Source organism: Myxine glutinosa, chromosome 7 (genome assembly GCF_964187855.1).
Source record: "Myxine glutinosa chromosome 7, kmMyxGlut1.1, whole genome shotgun sequence".
Taxonomy (NCBI): Eukaryota; Metazoa; Chordata; class Myxini; order Myxiniformes; family Myxinidae; genus Myxine; species Myxine glutinosa.
This window is the reverse complement of record NC_136267.1, coordinates 135,444,589-135,465,310: the sequence shown is the minus strand read 5'-3', so window position 1 is coordinate 135,465,310 and position 20,722 is coordinate 135,444,589.

Here is a 20,722-nt window from a genome sequence, read left to right as displayed (position 1 = left end):
TAAAGTTGGCTCGATTATGCATTGAGCAGTTTTATAAGTTTGTGGCATGCTTTATTCCAGCTGCTGTTATCAATGACGCTTACTGACGATTTGAGGGATTCATTTTGCTGAGACTACTGTATGTCCAAGTGTTTGTAGATGATGATGAAAATACTGACTTGAGAAATTCTAAATTCAGAGGATATTTTGGTGAACTTCCTCTTCTATTCTTCTGTATCAAATGTCTCAAAGTGGTCGACAGTTTGTCTGTTAGTAGCATCCGCCAATCATCTTGGCCCTGGGGTCATCTTCAAGGGACTCAGACCCACACTTAAAATCAGCCGATTTCAATTGTTGTTGTTTTATAGCCCCAGACCAAGTCCGCAGCACATAGACAGCCGGTCGATCTCCCAGGAGCGACCCAGAGATCCTCCACATCCAGGATGATGTACCCTGCCTTCAATAAATCAGGGCCGTGGCAAAGTTAGAGAGCAAGAGAGAGAGACAAGAGAAGAGACAGAGAGAAGAGGGAAAGGGCTGGTCCATGACGACCGATTTACATTCTGACCATGACCGCACTGCCCTGACAAATCCGGGCAGCAGGGAAGAATGGGGAAGATTTTTTTTGGGGGGGGGGGGTACAACCACCACGAAGTGGCATCCCCTATAGTTGCCCAATTTCAATTGTAGAATACTAGTGAGGTACCCGTGCTACACATGGGTGGGAGGCTAGAAGCAAACAGACTGCAGAAATGGCAAATGCTAAAGCATGAAACCAATAAATTCCACGCTCCTGTAGCACCTTCAGTCGCACATCAGACATGGACAGCAAGTTCGTGATGGACTTCCATGAAAAACGTACCCGTTGGCAAACAAACGGCTACGTTTGTTCCATACCCAGTCAATGGCGAATCTGCATATGGCGATCCACGAATTCACGTTTAGAACGTAGAAACCATCACGGCATTTCGTCATTCACTTGAACTCGATATCTCTTTTTTCATTCCAAACAGCATAACTCCAATCACAAATGAAATAACATTAATATAAAAAATAAACTTTTAACAACATTCGTGACGTAAACAAATATTTAAATCCTGATGTGAAGTTCTGTACGGTTGGGTGAATACAATTACGAATTCATAATCGTACTTGTATTCACTCAATTCCAATCATCAATTGATACTTTAACAAAATGATTAACACGATTAACGTTTAACGATTTAACATTACGATTGAATGACGCTTGTATTTGGATATTATCAAACCCGCATTGCCTTCATCTGTCCACTTCCGCATTTGTGGCAGGTTCATAATTGTCATCAAAATCTAAACAGTATTTGTAGAATTTCAATAAAAGCCACATCACTGTTCATATCGGTAAATATTCCATCGTGTTTGGAAAAACTGGAAAATTGGAAGACTTGGAAAAATTGGAAAAACAATACAGCCTATTTTACTCCCAGGGGTCCCAGGAATACCCACCCAAAATATCGGTTGAGCCGTTTTTGCGGTACCTGGGAACGGACAGACGGACATTTGGTGAATTATAGTAAGATGATGGTGCACCTTTCCCATACGGTCGCCATGCATTCATTGATTTCTTCAATATAGACTCCTTAATTCTGAATTTAATTGAGATACGCAACTGATTGAATTCGCAAACTTTTTGATTATACTTTTAATAAACAAAATGTCAGATTTTAATTAAAATAATACCCTATAAAATAGCCTGCATGCAAGTTTATGAGCAAGAATCTGTGATTCAAGGATGCTGATTTAATAATCCGTTCCTATAACATTTTGAGCACCCCTAATCTATAAATAGCAGCCCAGAAACAGATGTCTTCGATGAGACGCTAATTACTGATAACTTTGAAGGTCAAAAGAATCTTAAGTTTCTTACTCACTTTATAATTTCTGCCATATTCAAAGGTCAAATTTCAAATTCCATTCACTTGATCTTTTCTTTCATCTCTTATTCAATCTTCATCTCAATTCAAGCAGTGGCTGTCCATCATTACCCTATTTTATCGTAAGGCTCCCGATTACACTTAAAATATATGATAAGCCATAGCTATAACTTCAACCTTAATCCTGCTGTTTGTCATGTGCATAAACCTTTCTGTGCCAGATTCATGATCCCAATTCCATTCCCAAAAGCTAAAAGTCACGATCCAAGGCAGTCGTCTCTAATTCACACAACAATCCTGTGTTACCACCTGGAACCATGAATGTCCAAATGGACAACTTATGCTAGATTTTGCCACATCAAACCAAAGCAGGCAATGATCCGAGGCTTTAATTGTGCTGCATCTAATTTCCAAAATGAAATAGATTGCTCATGAGTCAAAGTAAATAGCTTAGAAAACTAAGTTTTTTAAATGAGCAACTTATCCATTGCATGATGGTAGAACAATCGAAAATATCAATCGTTTTACTTGAATAACAAAGATATAAGGAGGCAGTAGACAAAATTACTCAGGACTTACATCACTCCTCCTTAATCATAGATGGATCGAAATCCAGCAATTCCATTCTACCACAGAAGAACCATCCCTGCTGGCATTGCAGGAGTTTAAAGGGAATAAGGTCTTCATCCCAGAGGCGTATTAAGATTTTGGGGCGAGGGTGGGGGGGGTGTGGAGGGGGGGGGGGGAGGGGGAGATTTGTATCATAATCGTATCCTTAATTGCATCATGAGTAAGATTTGTATCATGATTGTAATCATGATTGTATCACGAGTAAGATTTGTATCATGATTGTATCCTTAATTGTATCACAAGTAAGAATTGTATCATGATTGTATCTCTCATTGTATCACAAGTAAGATTTGTATCGTGATTGTATTCTTAATTGTATCACGAGTATGATTTGTATCATGATTGTAATCATGATTGTATCACGAGTAAGATTTGTATCATGATTGTATCCTTAATTGTATCACAAGTAAGAATTGTATCATGATTGTATCTCTCATTGTATCACAAGTAAGATTTGTATCGTGATTGTATTCTTAATTGTATCACGAGTATGATTTGTATCATGATTGCATTCTTAATTGCATCACGAGTATGATTTGTATCATGGTTGTATCTCTCATTGTATCGCAAGTAAGATTTGTATCGTGATTGTATTCTTAATTGTATCACGAGTATGATTTGTATCATGATTGCATTCTTAATTGCATCACGAGTATGATTTGTATCATGATTGTATCTCTCATTGTATCACAATTAAGATTTGTATAATGTTTGTATTCGTAATTGTATCACGAGTATGATTTGTATCATGATTGTATTCTTAATTGTATCAAGAGTATGATTTGTATCATGATTGTATTCTTAATTGTATCACGAGTATGATTTGTATCATGATTGTATTCTTAATTGTATCACGAGTTAGATTTGTATCATGATTGTATTCTTAATTGTATCACGAGTACGATTTGTATCATGATTCCATTCTTAATTGTATCACGAGTTAGATTTGTATCATGATTGTATCTCTCATTGTATCACAAGTAAGATTTGTATCGTGATTCTATTCTTAATTGTATCACGAGTAAGATTTGTATCATGATTGTATTCTTAATTGTATCATGAGTAAGATTTGTATCATGATTGTATCTCTCATTGTATCACGAGTAAGATTTGTATCATGATTGTATCTCTCATTGTATCACGAGTAAGATTTGTATCATGATTGTATCTCTCATTGTATCACAAGTAAGAATTATTGTATCATGATTGTATCTCTCATTGTATCACAAGTAAGATTTGTGTCATGATTGTATTCTTAATTCTATCACGAGTACGATTTGTATCATGATTGCATTCTTAATTGTATCACGAGTACGATTTGTATCATGATTGTATCTCTCATTGTTTCACAATTAAGATTTGTATCATGATTGTATTCTTAATTGTATCATGAGTACGATTTGTATCATGATTGCATTCTTAATTGTATCACCAGTACGATTTGTATCATGATTGTATCTCTCATTGTATCACAATTAAGATTTGTATCATGATTGTATTCTTAATTGTATCACGAGTAAGATTTGTATCATGATTGTATCCCTCATTGTATCACAAGTAAGAATTGTATCATGATTGTATCTCTCATTGTATCACGAGTACGATTTGTATCATGATTGTATCCTTAATTGTATCATGAGTAAGATTTGTATCATGATTGTATCCCTCATTGTATCACAAGTAAGATTTGTATCATGATTGTATCACGAGTACGATTTGTATCATGATTGTATCTCTCATTTTATCACGAGTAAGATTTGTATCATGATTGTATCCTTAATTGTATCACGAGCATGATTTGTATCATGATTGTATCTCTCATTGTATCACAATTAAGATTTGGATCATGATTGTATCCCTCATTGTATCACAAGTAAGATTTGTATCATGATTGTATCCTTAATTGTATCACGAGCATGATTTGTATCATGATTGCATCTCTCATTGTATCACAAGTAAGAATTGTATCATGATTGTATCTCTCATTGTATCACGAGTAAGATTTGTATCATGATTGTATCCTTAATTGTATCATGAGTAAGATTTGTATCATGATTGTATCCCTCATTGTATCACAAGTAAGATTTGTATCATGATTGTATCCTTAATTGTATCACGAGTACGATTTGTATCATGATTGTATCTCTCATTTTATCACGAGTAAGATTTGTATCATGATTGTATCCTTAATTGTATCACGAGCATGATTTGTATCATGATTGTATCTCTCATTGTATCACAATTAAGATTTGGATCATGATTGTATCCCTCATTGTATCACAAGTAAGATTTGTATCATGATTGTATCCTTAATTGTATCACGAGCATGATTTGTATCATGATTGCATCTCTCATTGTATCACAATTAAGATTTGTATCATGATTGTATCCTTAATTATATCACAAGCAATATTTTATCGTGGTCGTGTATTTTATTGTATCAGGAGTAAATTTATAAACATGATTTTATCCTTAAATATATCACAAGTAAGATTTGTATCATGTTTGTATTCTTAATTGTATCACAAGATCTTGTATCATATATCATGTATCATATATCATGTATCATGTATGTTGTATCATTGTGTCATGTATCACAAGATCTGTATCACAAGATCATGATTGCATTCTTAAATGTATCACAAGTAAGAATTGTATCATGATTTTATTCTTAATTATATTCTTAATTGTATCACGAGTACGATTTGTATCATGATTGTATCCTTAATTGTATTACAAGTAAGAATTGTATCATGATTATATTCTTAATTGTATCAAGAGTATGATTTGTATCATGATTGTATCCTTAATTGTATCTCGAGTAATATTTGTATCATGATTGTATCCTTAATGAATATAATGAGTAAGATTTGTATCATGATTGTATCCTTAATTGTATCACGAGTAATATTTGTATCATGATTGTATCCTTAATTGTATCACGAGTAAGATTTGTATCATGTTTGTATCCTCAATTGTATCATGAGTAATATTTGTATCATGATTGTATCCTTTAATTGTATCACGAGTAAGATTTGTATCATGTTTGTATCCTCAATTGTATCATGAGTAAGATTTGTATCATGATTGTATCCTTAATGATATAATGATTAAGATTTGTATCATGATTGTATCCTTAATTGTATCACGAGTAATATTTGTATCATGATTGTATCCTTAATTGTATCACGAGTAAGATTTGTATCATGTTTGTATCCTCAATTGTATCACGAGTAAGATTTGTATCATGTTTGTATCCTCAATTGTATCATGAGTAAGATTTGTATCATGATTGTATCCTTAATTGTATCACGAGTAATATTTGTATCATGATTGTATCCTTAATTGTATCACGAGTAAGATTTGTATCATGTTTGTATCCTCAATTGTATCATGAGTAAGATTTGTATCATGATTGTATCCTCAATTGTATCATGAGTAAGATTTGTATCATGATTGTATCCTTAATTGTATCACAAGTAATATTTGTATCATGATTGTATCCTTAATTGTATCACAAGTAATATTTGTATCATGATTGTATCTCTCATTGTATCACGAGTAATATTTGTATCATGATTGTATCAATTGTATCACGAGTAAGATTTGTATCATGATTGTATTCTTAATTGTATCATGATTAAGGTTTGTATCATGATTGTATCCTTAATTGTATCACGAGTAAGATTTGTATCATGATTGTATCCTTAATTGTATAACGAGTAATATTTGTATCATGATTGTATCCTTAATTGTATCATGATTAAGGTTTGTATCATGATTGTATCCTTAATTGTATCACGAGTAAGATTTGTATCATGATTGTATCCTTAATTGTATCACGAGTAATATTTGTATCATGATTGTATCCTTAATTGTATCACGAGTAATATTTGCATCATGTTTGTATCGTCAATTGTATCATGCGTAAGATTTGTATCATGATTGTATCCTTAATTGTATCACGAGTAATATTTGTATCATGATTGTATCGTCAGTTGTATCATGAGTAAGATTTGTATCATGATTGTATCCTTAATGATATAATGAGTAAGATTTGTATCATGATTGTATCCTTAATTGTATCAGGAGTAATATTTGTATCATGATTGTATCCTTAATTGTATCACGAGTAAGATTTGTATCATGTTTGTATCCTCAATTGTATCACGAGTAAGATTTGTATCATGTTTGTATCCTCAATTGTATCATGAGTAAGATTTGTATCATGATTGTATCCTTAATTGTATCACGAGTAATATTTGTATCATGATTGTATCCTTAATTGTATCACGAGTAAGATTTGTATCATGTTTGTATCCTCAATTGTATCATGAGTAAGATTTGTATCATGATTGTATCCTCAATTGTATCATGAGTAAGATTTGTATCATGATTGTATCCTTAATTGTATCACAAGCAATATTTGTATCATGATTGTATCCTTAATTGTATCACAAGTAATATTTGTATCATGATTGTATCTCTCATTGTATCACGAGTAATATTTGTATCATGATTGTATCATCAATTGTATCACGAGTAAGATTTGTATCATGATTGTATTCTTAATTGTATCATGATTAAGGTTTGTATCATGATTGTATCCTTAATTGTATCACGAGTAAGATTTGTATCATGATTGTATCCTTAATTGTATCACGAGTAATATTTGTATCATGATTGTATCCTTAATTGTATCATGATTAAGGTTTGTATCATGATTGTATCCTTAATTGTATCACGAGTAATATTTGCATCATGATTGTATCCTTAATTGTATCACGAGTAATATTTGTATCATGATTGTATCGTCAATTGTATCATGAGTAAGATTTGTATCATGATTGTATCCTTAATTGTATCACAAGTAATATTTGTATCATGATTGTATCTCTCATTGTATCACGAGTAATATTTGTATCATGATTGTATCCTTAATTGTATCACAAGTAATATTTGTATTGTGATTGTATCCTTCATTGTATAATGAGTAAGATTTGTATCATGATTGTATCCTTAATTGTATCATGAGTACGATTTGTATCATGATTGTATCCTTAATTGTATCATGAGTACGATTTGTATCATGATTGTATCCTTAATTGTATAATGAGTAAGATTTGTATCATGATTGTATCCTTAATTGTATAATGAGTAAGATTTGTATCATGATTGTATTCTTAATTGTATCATGAGTACGATTTGTATCATGATTGTATCCTTAATTGTATCATGAGTACGATTTGTATCATGATTGTATCCTTAATTGTATAATGAGTAAGATTTGTATCATGATTGTATCCTTAATTGTATCATGAGTAAGATTTGTATCATGATTGTATCCTTAATTGTATAATGAGTAAGATTTGTATCATGATTGTATCCTTAATTGTATAATGAGTAATATTTGTATCATGATTGTATCCGTAATTGTATCATGAGTAAGATTTGTATCATGTTTGTATCCTTAATTGTATAATGAGTAAGATTTGTATCATGATTGTATCCTTAATTGTATAATGAGTAATATTTGTATCATGATTGTATCCGTAATTGTATCATGAGTAAGATTTGTATCATGATTGTATCCTTAATTGTATCATGAGTACGATTTGTATCATGATTGTATCCTTAATTGTATCACGAGTATGATTTGTATCATGATTGTATCCTTAATTGTATAATGAGTAAGATTTGTATCATGATTGTATCCTTAATTGTATAATGAGTAATATTTGTATCATGATTGTATCCGTAATTGTATCATGAGTAAGATTTGTATCATGATTGTATCCTTAATTGTATCATGAGTAAGATTTGTATCATGATTGTATCCGTAATTGTATCATGAGTAAGATTTGTATCATGATTGTATCCTTAATTGTATCATGAGTAAGATTTGTATCATGATTATATCCTTAATTGTATCATGATTAAGATTTGTATCATGATATTATCCTCAATTTAAAAAATCCAGAGGAATTCCCATGTTTTATTGCCCTTTTCCCCCCTTGGAAAACAATATCCCATGTTAATGTGTTCCATTACCATCAGCTTGCTATGCTTGCCAAGCCAGTTGTTCCTTTTCAACCGTTTTGCTGGAGTGCTTGCTTGAGTGCTTAAGCCACTTGGCAAGCGTTCTACAACCTGATTGTTAATGGAACACACCACAGCACTTGCAAGGGTGTCTCCAGTTATCAAGTTTTTTTTTTTGTATATATACAGTGCATTCAGAAAGTATTCAGACCCCTTCACTTTTTTCACATTTTGTTATGTTGCAGCCTTATGCTGAAATTGTTTAAATTCATTTTTTCCCTCATCAATCTACACTCAATACCCCATAATGACAGAGAAAACAGGATTTTAGAAAGTTTTGCAAATTTATTAAAAAGAAAAAACTGAAATATCACATTTACATAAGTATTCAGACCCTTTGCTATGACACTTGAAATTTAGCTCAGGTGCCACGCATTTCTCTTGATCATCTTTGAGATGTTTCTACACCTTGATTTGAGTCCACCTGTGGTAAATTCAATTGATTGGACATGATTTTCGAAAGGCACACACCTGTCTATATAAGATCTCACAGCTGACAATGCATAGCAGGGCAAAAACCAAGCCATGATGTCGAAGGAACTGCATGCGGAGCTCAGAGACAGGATTGTGTCGAGGCACAGATTTGGGGAAGCCTACAAAAAAATTCTGCTGCATTGAAGGTTCCCAAGAGCACAGTGGCCTCCATAATTCTTAAATGGAAGAAGTTTGGAACAACCAGGACTTCCTAGAGCTGGCCGCCCGGCCAAACTGAGCAATCGGCGGAGAAAGGCCTTGGTAAGAGGGGTGACCAAGAACCCGATGGTCACTCTCGCTGAGCTCCAGAGATCCTGTGTGGAGATGGGAGAAACTTGTGTGGAGATGTGTGGAGATGATCCTCTCCACACAGGAGAGATCCTGTGTGGAGATGGGAGAAACTTCCAGAAGGACAACCATCACTGCAACACTCCACCGATCTGGGATTTATGGCAGAGTGGCCAGAGGGAAGCCTCTCCTCAGTGAAAGATACATGAAAGCCCACTTGGAGTTTGCAAAAAAGCACCTAAAGGACTCTCAGACTGTGAGAAACAAGATTCTGTGGGTCTGAATACAACAAAATGTGAAAAAAGTGAAGGGGTCTGAATACTTTCTGAATGCACTGTATATAGACGAGACTCATGGAAGAAGTAAAAGTTTATTGTAGAGCACTCGCCATGTGGCGTAAGCACTCATGTAAGCACTCAAACGAAACTTATGATAACGACAGTAAGCTTATTGGTAATTGAACACACACCGTATGTTCTCGACAGACTGAGGACCCTTTTCTGGTTATGCTGCTTGTGTAAATATACAAGTTAATTTTGGGTGATTTTTAACCCTTTTCGCCTTTTGTTGAGCTATGTTTCGCTTTTCAGTAACTTTTGGGGTAGTTTAGTGTCATCTTTGGGACAGGTGCTTCGATTTAAAAAAAACATTAACATTTCGCCACGTGCACCAGTTAGTCCATTTACTAATGAGGGGTTGTTGTATGACCATACAATAAATTTAGTGTGGATTTGCTAAACAATATCGAAATGTATAACATTAGAAATTATGCAATCTTTATTGTCATTATTGTTGCATTTGTATACATTAAACAGTCATTATTCCACTTATCCTGCTTTCTCGACTAATATAAACTTAACCCGCTATTTTAAAAAAATAGTCCTGTCTAGTTAAACATCAGAGGAAAACATTTTTGATCGATTCATCATGTGACGATGCTTTCTTTACTTGAGATGGAGCATTCCCTTTGCTCTGCGTTAAGCACCACTCACAAGATGACATATTTTGGCAGCAAAGTGAGACCCACCCTCGGTCTCATCTCAAAGGATTGAGAAACATGATCAGTGATTTCTCCTCTCTCGTTATCTCGGGGCCTCATGCAATTGCGTGCGTCGCTTGACTCATACCACCTCTGCTCGGGACCCTGGGCACGAGCCCTGCGTGCCCGTGCATTAATCCGCTTCTGCAGTTCGACCATCTTGTCAGTGCACCTGGGAATTGTTACTTAATTCTGCATAACACCAAGCAACAGTTAAACTCGTATATATTTAATATATCTAGAGATTCAAGTGAAGGGATTGATATCTTGATACCAAGTACAATAACAAACATCAAATAATTATCAAAGGATGACGACATTTGAACATTCTCACATATTTCATTCGTATGCCTTCCTTATGGCCCATATTGGGCACTCCCAAGTCTGCTAGAACTAAGTTGTTGATTATGAAGTTGCCAAAGTACCTTTTGATAACTTTTGCCTATTTTGTCATGTTGGTAGCTTGACTAAGTTCAACATTTCTGATTTAGTCTGCTGAATGTACTGCATCAACAGGATAGCCATGCTCCTGTTAATGATGCAACCATCAAGCAAGTGCCTCATGATATATGGCCTTAAATTGAGTTAGCACCTGTTTAGTCTAATTTGCATTTGAACTGATATGGCATGATGCTGAGATCCCACAATCAAATAACGGTACTATATCCTTTTGTCCATTGTCTCCAATTGTGCTTGAATTAATTCATGTCAAAGTGCATTCACATCATATTCCTTTGTACTGCATTTGATTTATGTCCAAGCTCCTCTACAGAGGAATGCAGACAAAGAGAGAAAACTAGAACAATGCGACTGTGTCGCCAATATGCCTCCGCATAGTCCCACAACGTGTAGATGCTATCACTCTGCATATGTGTGGGTAGTGGATCACGTTTGCGAAGTTTTGTGTTGATCGGATAAGGTTCGTTTCTCTATCCAAGGTGGCTGCCAAACCACGTGACCTATGACATCATCATTTTCAAAGTGTATGCAACAGTGCTGTTAGATGATATTTCTAAAATTTCACATCGATAGGGTGAGCGGTTTCAGAGATATAATTATTTAATATTTTCTTTCAATCCAATATGGCTGCCAAAGCATGTGACCTATGATGTCATAAATGTAATATTTCAATACAAATGGATTTCAGATTTTTAGGATAAGGAATTCGATTAAAACATTTTTGGCTGGTTTACCACTTCACCTATGATGTCATCATTATCAAGCTTTTGTTCACCATTGGGAGTACTTGACAATCTGCCAAGTTTCAAATTTTTCCATTCAGCGGTTTCCGAAAAATAAAATTTTATTTATTTGCTTTCAATCCAAGATGGCTGCCATACTATGTGAGCTATGACGTCACAATTATCAAAAAAACATTCTGCACGGGTGTCACTCCTACCCTGAAAGTTTCGTCTCAATCAGACATGTGGTTGCTGAGAAAAACGAGGTTTACCCTGTACTGACGGACAGACAGACGTACGGACGGAAGGACGGAAGGACGGACGGACGGACAACCTGAAAACATAATGCCTCCGACTTTGTCGGCGGAGGCATAAAAAAAAAGGCTAAAACACAGAAAGAGGTTTGCAAGGCAGAATATTAAAAGTTTATCTTTGAGGCACATCTTCTGTTCCTTCGGTTTCATTTACAGGACCTAATGAGTTCAATTCAGATAATTTACCAACTAACCTGTATCCTTTGTGATACAACACACTATAAAGATTATCAAGGTGCGAAGTGACATCAGGGAAGGAGAAAGACAAATGACATGATAGTTGATTTGAGATTAGCTTGGTTTGCACAATCTCTGAATGCAAATCTGTAATGCAGCTGCTTTCATTTCAGTTACAACACTGGCATTCTCACCAAGACACTTGCACCATAATCTTGCAAATCTTTAGAAGGTTGCCTGTCTCACTAGACTCATTTACAATCACAGTTATATAATAAAGTAGGCCTCTGGCCGAGAGGATGGTGAAACATGTGGTGCACCTTGGTGTTGTCTACGTATTTTTTCCCGCAAATAACCTATCCCCTGGTACACCTGGGGGAAAAAGTGCTCTCGGAATTTTCAGGCATGTTTATATAACCTGCACATAAAGGGTACATTGTCTGCGACGGCCGGGTACAGGCCACACGCCCGAACGCCATCCATTTTCAAGGCCAGTTGATTTGGCAGGTGAGTCATTGCACACTCCTTAGCGGATTCCATGGCTTCCAATACTTATGCTTACCTAACATGGAGGGACTGAACATGAAAAGGTGCTATTGTTCTACAATGGTAAAACATATATGCAAAGAAATACCAGGAAATAAAAGCTGAGCTTCTGTACTCTTGCCTCATTTGCATCCTTTGATTTGAAAATCCAAATTTCTTGAGTACACAGTAATAATAACAAATTTGACTTCACTGTTCCAATACTTCTGGTGGTCACAGTGTGCGTCACTTCAACGTCACGTCACTGTACGTCACAGAGCTGCTGCATTTTGTCCCCAAGTGTTCTCAGCAGGAACAGAGTTCACAGCAGCCATTCCATCAACTAACCAGTTTTCCCCCCTTTTGTGGTTTATCTCCAACAGAAACAGACTCTTTCTTCCATCAGATAAGCTCCTCAATGCTGCTTTTGATTATTGCCTCAAATCTTTATTTGGTGTTGCTAGCGCCAGCGGGACAGAAGCCAGGAGGGGGATAAGAATGAGTCTCTTCTGGAGATGGTGCTTTGCCAAACAGTAAACCAAAGGCTGTCTGTCTTCTTTTAGGATCTTTACGGTCTTCGGGTCTTTATTGGCCTTCTCCATTGCCGTCTTGATCTTAGGCTTTGTAATTTTTTCAAATAAATTGACCCGTTCCTCCACAGTTGCCTTCAGTCTGGTGTCAACAAATGGCTTGTATTTCTGGTCCCCAACATCTGATGATGATATCGGTCCTTTTATAACAGTCAATTTCCACACCGGTTTTAGGGTGATGAGTGGGACCAACGAGCAAAGGGTTGAAATATTTTGAAGCTGAACAACGAGGTTTTGAACCATCTGTTCATGCTGTTCCGGGGAACTATGGTGGTTTCTGTGCAGACAGAAGATGTCAGGATATGCAGTCTCTCCTTCACTGTAGATCTGGTCTTAGCTATGCACGTGCCAGTTGTGCTCTCAGTGGTTGTGTAGCCACCTTGCTTTGGACCCCCTCTGGCATTTACTTATTGGTTTACTAGCAGGAGTAACCGGCGTTGCCGAGGGTGGGGGGAGGCAGGAGAGGGAGGGTGAGGAAGGGAGTGGAAGGGGGAGGGGAAAGAGAGGTGAGGGGAGAGGGAGGGGAAAGGTATACTACATATACATAATTTAGGGGAAGAGGGTTGCTTTGACAGGCCCCTCCGTTTTGGGGAAGGGGAGGGAAGGGAAGGAGGAAAAAAATTCGGGTGCAAAGAGTGCTTTAACCTCAGTGTTGCGAAGGTAAAAAAGGAAATTGTAATACCCAATGCCCTCATCACCAGGTGGCACTACACGGGACACATTTACATAGAGAATTTCCAGCCCCCCAGACCCCCGCATGAGGCCGCGGCCACATACCCTATGTTACCCCCAGACAAAGTTGTATTTGTAATAGTACCCCGAGTAAAGAATATAAGCGTTTATAGCTGGAGTACACAGCGTTGCTCAAGCGAAAAGGAAACATTAACATATTTGAAATGAGGAAAAACATAATGGAAAATCAATTACAACCAAATCAGAATCCATCACAAATGTGAAATCATCATTTTACCTTTTTGTTGAACATGTGCTGCTGAATGTGCCGTTGATCACGTTTCTGAGTTAAGTATGAGGACGTTCAGGAAGAAGAACAAGCCTTACCACCAACTTCGACTTCTGGAATTGTTTGATTAATTATTTGTGTTCAAATGTCTGGTGATTGTTTTGTACTTATTTATGCGAATGTGTACTTGTATATAACTGTCATTAATCAAAAAGGCTTAGGCATGAAATCAAATATATATATATATAATTTTTTTGCCTAAAACATTACCAATAAGTCACTGATGAACCTCTAAAAGTTTGACAAAGATCCGTTCAGCCATCTCAGAGAAAAATGGCGACACACAGACAGACAGACCAACGGCTCTCTTATATAGTACATTTTTACCTCTGCCACCAAAGGTGGATGGAGGTTATGTTTTCACCCCTGTCTGTTTTTTGTTTGCTTGTTTGTGAACAAAATATCTCAAAAATTTGTGGATGGATTCGTACGAAATTTGCCAGAGATATAGCGTATGTCACAAGGACGAAACGATTAGATTTTGGTAAAGATCTGGACTCGGATCCGGCTACTTTATAAAGCCAAAAACGATACATAGCAGGATATCTCAAAAAGTTGTGGACAGATTTGGATAAAACTTGGTGGACCGGTTGGGTGTCTAACAAGGACAAATAGATTCGATTTTGGTGAAGATCTGAATATGTATTTGGATATGAGCATTATTTAATTTTTTTTATTAAATCTGATCCGGATCCAGCGCGCCCTCTGATCCGGATCCAGCTGGTATAATTGTTTAAGTGATTCTTCACCGTTGAGTGATATGGCCAACCAGGTGGAGGTACGCTCTCTACTGAGTGCCGTTGTAGTGGTCTCTGTGATGAAATCCCCATGAATTGTATAAAAGGAATCTCCAGCCAATGACCCACGAAACCCATTCTACCCAGACAACCATCTTTATATGGTTTATTGGCAGAATTATTCTCCAAATTACAGATCTTCTTTCTTCTTCTTCTTCTTTTCTGCCTCTCTTGGAAGCCTGTATGGATTCCCCTCTGTACCACAATGTCCTTCACTAGACTCAGGCACAGACACCACACTAGAATAATTAATTTTTTTGGACTGAGTATATTTTCGTTTGATTCGATTTCTTAATGTGATTTGACATCATTTGTGAACAAACATATCGTATTGTTGGATGGAGAGTCGTGGCCTTGTTAATTGGAATTCATGAGAAGGTGCCTCAGTGCACAAACTATTATCAACAGTTTGCCATCTGTCAGCAAGTTGCTGGAGAGATGTAAATCCTGGAGGAGTTACTTCTGAGAGGTCCTCTATGTCGTTGATATGCTCATTGCAAAGGAGGCATCTTATTCTTTCGTCTGTTCTGATGCTCAAAAAAAGATTGGCTACCAATAATGTTCAATATGAATAAATATAAGAAAGTAAGTCTAATCTATATGTTCACAAGTCAACTGAAACAGAGGGAAATAAAAGCTTTAATGCAGTAAAACAGAAAAAAAAATTCCCCCAAAAAATTCCTAGATCCGGAATAATATCCTGAGCTTCACCAAAAACTAATCAATTCTTCCTTATCCCAAGGGCAATCATCCCACCAACTTTCATCCAAATCCGTTCAGAACTTTTCCAGATATCTTGTTCACGAACATACGAACACACATACGCACACACACACACGGACGGACACGATCGAATGCATTACTCCCTGGCGGGAGTAATAAAGAACATTTACCGATTGAGCAGTGATTCTCTTTAACTGAATAATGCAAATGTTGTGAACCAAAACATGCATTCTTCTGTCACAAGGCACACTGCACAATGATTAATTTATCAGTCTCAAAATTATCCAGCATCCATAATTTGGATCTTGTTTGTGTTGCTTTCACAGAAAACCGATCCATCTGAAATTGAAACATGCACCTCTTCTCACTGTTATGTGAAAAACAGGGATTGGTGTCAAAGTGCTGCAATCTTGAGACCTGGATATTTATGTGACAGCTTACCATGTTAAGCTCATTTTGCAGAAATGTTGGAAGATCAACACATTTATCAAATCACATGAATGGATGTATGGACAAAGATCAATGATGATGTTTGAATTTGGCAGAAATTCCCTACCCCTTCCAAATCGACAGTGAATCAGGAAAAATCACCTTTGGCATAGATATGATTACTGTTCAAATATAAATATTATACATATAAAGCAATGTGTACAACCAAAAACACTCTCTTTATGTCACAAAATTATAATTTCTGAGACAAACAGTAGCTGCAAATAGCCAATTGAAGTGATTTTGGTGGCCATTTTTTATTTAATAGCCATCTTGGATTTTGGGACAAATCCAGGGTGACCCCAGGGCAAATTTTCATTGCCATATTCATAGGAAGAGGAAACCACTGAGAAAACCTTGGAAGGAAAAGCTGGTATCGTTTTTCCTTGACTGGGACCTAGAAGAGAACAGAATAGGATTGTAAATCTGAACACTTAAATCAACAGAAGAAGGGATCTATTTGTTTAAGGATACCTGCCCTTTGTGAGAAACTCCCATGTGTAATTATTGGGGAAGGTATATAAAATTAGTGAAATGTTTACATACAGTTATCCTTCTTTCACTATTGATATTTCAGAGACAGTAGAATTGTCCAAGGAAGAGGATAGATTATTATATATTGGTATTTACATCCACCCACAGAAGGTGGATGGAGGTTATGTTTTCACCCCAGTCTGTGTTTTTTGTTTGTTTGTTTGTTTGTGAACAGGATCTCAAAAGGTTGTCGATGGATTCAGCCAAAATTTGGTGGAGAGGTAATGTATGTGACAAAGACGAAATGTTTAGATTTTGGTGAAGATCCGAATCTGCGCAGTACATAAACACAACTACATGCACTATATATGGATAATCTGGTTCCCCAAAATTTTCAACTGTTTTTCTTCCCTTAAATGTATAAATCTTAAATATAATACTAGAATGGCACTCGCAGAGTACATAGTTTCACCTCACGAGTTCATTCTGAGCAAAAATACCATTGTTAACTGAACACGCTACTATTAATATGGCCCACTGTTATTATGGCCCATATACACGTATCAACCATGCATCTTATTACGTCACATAATTTATTGGCATGCATTATGAACATCATAAATTTAAACCTTGGGTCATATCGGATCATATGAATTTTCAGATTTTTTGGATATGGATTTTAATTCAACCAATTTGGTTGGAATACCACGTCTCTGATGACATCATCGTTACCACCTTATATACCCCATGATGGCATATGCCAAGTTTCAATTTTTTTCGTTGAGTAGTTTCGGAGGAAATTATGTCCAAACTTTTTCCTTTAATCCAATATGGTTGCCGTACCACGTGACCTATGACATCAGATTTAACAATTAAGCATTCTCCATGGAAGGTCCCTCCTTTGTTAAGTTTAACATTGATCGGACAAGCGGTTGTAGAGAAAAATATTTTTGGATCATGATTTCAATTCAACCAATTATGGCTGGAATACCACTTCACTGATGACATCATCATGATCACATGATATACCCCATGGGGAGTTGATGCCATATGCAAAGACGTTTCACATCGATCAGACAGGTGGTTGCAGAGAAAACATTTTTAAAGCGAAAATATATGGATGCGGACACACGGGGACACGGACACACACGCACACACACACACACACACACACACACACACACACACGTCGTGGGTTTAATAAGCACCTCGTCTCAACTCGGACAGTTTACAAGAGATTTATTAATAGATAAAGATATATGCATGGCAGACGTAGAGTTTAGGCCAATAACACCACTTCATAGCCAGCACCAACATCTCAGCCAGCACCAAGCCGTATTCGGCTTAATATACATTCCCCCAAGACAAAGGAACTCAAGGACACAGACTGCTGCCTCGAAGAGAAATTGTACAAAGTTGGCAAGTCAAAGCCTCATAGGAAAAGAATGAAAATCCACCACAGACACACACACAGGCAGACACAAGCACACAGGCAGACACACAGACGGGACATTGCAATAGTCTTGCATCCCCTTCGGGGCGAGAATAATACGGAAAAAGTATGTTCAAATAAGCAAAAGGCCACGTTTGACAGCACCTTAACTGTTTTCAAAAAAATGAGAGAAACTTATTTGTGAAATCCACCACAAATTATGCAAAATGTGTCTCGATTATAATCGAGCTACGTGAATTGCAACAATAAATATATGTGGGTAATACTCCTACTTGTGCTGCAGCAATTGACTGGAATATAACACATGCTGAGGTTTGTAAGTAATCAGCAAGTAAGAATTAAAGAATGAGTCATCACTGCTAATGTTAAGCCTGAAGTGGTTGGTGCCCATACTGCTTGATGACCTGGGTTTTTGGAAAGTGGTGGAAAGTGGGCTCTCCAATAAGAATGACCAATCACTGTAAAACAGCAGGCTCATTGTTTGAAGTTGTTCAGAAGAAATGGTGAAGGATAGTCTATTATAATGAATTGTGTGCTGAGATGAAATGTGTAATCAATTTGGCAATTCAGAAAGCAAGAAACATTTCTCCTTCCAGTAATGGTTTAATGTGAGTAACGTGGAGAGTATCGTTCGTGCTTTGGGGATGTCAGTGGGTCCTTGAACAAAGGATATTGTCGTGTCTCCAGGGTTAAGACCCCAAGAGGACGAATGGCCAAAACAAGCTTTAACTCCGAGGCGTATACCCAACCTGGCGGTAGTGACACGCGCGGGAAGGTTCAACGTCTTACCTGATCGGGAACACACGCAGGGGTTATCTGATCTCCACAGACACAGAGACGGGACAGCAAAATCCACAATACAAGGAAGGTAAAATTTGATAAATTATGATTTAATGAAAATAATTGCAAGTAACAATGAAAGGTGAGGTAAACTAAAACTCCTAAATGAGGGACTCTCCATTCAGACTCGTACACAAACAAGGGAAAAACGAAACTAAAATTAAAATCCCTTTTATAATCAGCCAAACTCAGCTTTGTGTCCCCAAATGGCTGGTGAAGCTGCTGGTCGTCGCCTCGAACCACCGCGCGGGAAACTCACGAAATGGCGCTGAATCACACCCACAGCCAGCCGCCGGCGTGAGACAAGCAGGCAGGATCCCTCTTTGTTTCGCTCGTGACCCCTTCCTTCTCTGCAGGGCACCACCGTCAACCAACACCTCCTCCTTCCATGTTGCAAAAAGTCCCAAAGCCCCGACACGTCTCCTCACCAGTGTCCAGGTTTGATAATCCCATCTCCAGGGGCTTGCGTGTGCCGATCGGCAAGTCTGCTGAGTGTTGGTTAGCCCTGGTGGCGTTGTGAACGAATGAGTCCATTTACAGTGCGATTGTTGTAGTTATTGTGGCGGCACTTTGTGATGCAATAACAACGAAGGGAAAAAATACAGGGCAATTACACACTGGGTTTAACCTTATAATAATAATAATAATAATTCATTTATTTTGTATAGCGCTTTTCCAGAAGCCCAAAGGCGCTTTGACAGAGTGGCAAACATAATGCATAACAATACATGAAAACATAATGCATCCATGATGCATAATGCAAACATAATGCATAACAATACATGAAAACAACAATTGCAAAAAGACAAGAATCAATAGGGAAATATTTAAAGCAAAAGGAGGGAGAAGGAGAAGAGATAGTCAGGGGTTAAATGCTGTGGGTTGAATGTTGAATGCAGTGTTGAACAGGTGGGTCTTTAGTGATGTTTTGAATGTGGTGAGTGAGGAGGAGTCTCTGATGGTGTGAGGTAGTGAGTTCCAGAGGGTGGGAGCAGCGATGGAGAAGGCCCTGTCCCCCCAGGATCTGAATTTGGTCCGGATGGAGGGGGTCAGGAGGTTGGTACCAGCAGAGCGGAGGTTGCGGGTGGGAGTGTGTCTGGAGAGGAGGTCAGCCAGGTAGGATGGGGCCAGGTTATGGAGGGCTTTGTATGTCAAGAGGAGGATTTTGTACTGGATTCTCTGGGGGATGGGGAGCCAGTGAAGCTTGTAAAGGACGGGGGTGATGTGGTCACGGGTCCGGGAATGGGTGAGTAGACGGGCAGCGGAGTTCTGAATGTATTGGAGTTTATTGGTGATTTTTGAGGGTGAACCATAGAGGAGGCTATTGCAGTAGTCCAGACGGGAGGTGATGAAGGCGTGGATGAGGGTTTCTGCAGCCGTGGAGGAGAGGGATGAGCGGAGACGGGCAATGTTTTTCAGGTGAAAGAAGGCTGACTTTGTGATCTGTTTAGTGTATTTGTCGAAGGAAAGGGTTTGGTCAAAGATGACGCCAAGATTCCGGATGTGAGGGGAGGTGGATACTGGGATACCGTCGATGTTGAGGGCAAAGTTATGGGTGGATTTTGTGAGCGTTTTTGGGCCAATGATGATTATTTCAGATTTATCACAGTTAAGCTTGAGGAAGTTGATTTGAAGCCAGGATTTTATTTCAGTGATGCAGTTTGTCAGGATAGAGTGGGTGTCGGTGGAGACGGACTTGGTGGAGATGAAAAGCTG